Genomic DNA, 746 nt, shown 5'->3' with positions numbered 1-746 from the left:
ACCCCCACCTGGGTCCCTGTGGCTGACTGTACCTCTGTCTGGCTTCCTGGCTTTTAATCCCCTTTCTCCTGCTCTTCTGGCCTGCTGCTTTGTGATTAGGGGCTGACAAATGAATGTATTTAACCTTCATGTCAAGAGCAATGGACGTTGCTGAAGACAATGAATGAGGAACTACTGATGATTTCAAATAGGTTAGTGATATAATCACTTTGCATTGAACCAAAAAGAAATGAGCTAGAGTAGAACAACATGTTGTTGTTGTTAAGTGCCACTGAGTTGGTTCTGACTCATAGTGATCCTATGTACAATAGAACGAAACACTGCCATCCTGCGCCATCCTCACAATCCCTGCTATGCTTGAGCCCATCAATGCAGCCACTGTGTGCCACTTCAATCCATCTCACTGAAGGTCTTCTCCTTTTTCTGTGACCCTATTACTTTACCAAGCATGATATCCTTCTCCAGGGACAAAATATCCAAAGTAGGTGAGGTGAAGTCTGGCCATTCTCTCTTCCAAGGAGCGTTCTGGCTGCATTTCTTCCAGAACAGATTTGTTTGTTCTTCTGGCTGCATTTCTTCCAGAACAGATTTGTTTGTTCTTCTGACAGTCCATGGTGGTGTCAGTATTCTCTGCCAACACTACAACTCAAAAGCATCAACTCTTCTTCGCTCTTCCTTATTCACTGTCCAGCTTTCACATGCATATGTTGTTGTTGTTGTTATAGGTTTCTGAGGCAGTATCACTA

The 746-nt window shown here is 43.7% G+C and overlaps 1 protein-coding gene across 1 annotated transcript in view; it reads right to left on the bottom strand.

The window, feature by feature from the left end:
* SGCB (sarcoglycan beta) overlaps nucleotides 1-746 on the bottom strand; it is a 28,918-nt gene that overhangs the window by 14,201 nt on the left and 13,971 nt on the right. The window lies entirely within an intron of this gene.

The sequence above is a fragment of the Orycteropus afer genome, unplaced genomic scaffold, assembly GCF_000298275.1.
Source record: "Orycteropus afer afer isolate SDZICR_OR568_19922 unplaced genomic scaffold, OryAfe1.0 scaffold00532, whole genome shotgun sequence".
Classification (NCBI taxonomy): domain Eukaryota; kingdom Metazoa; phylum Chordata; class Mammalia; order Tubulidentata; family Orycteropodidae; genus Orycteropus; species Orycteropus afer.
This window is presented reverse-complemented; position numbering and strand designations above follow the sequence as displayed.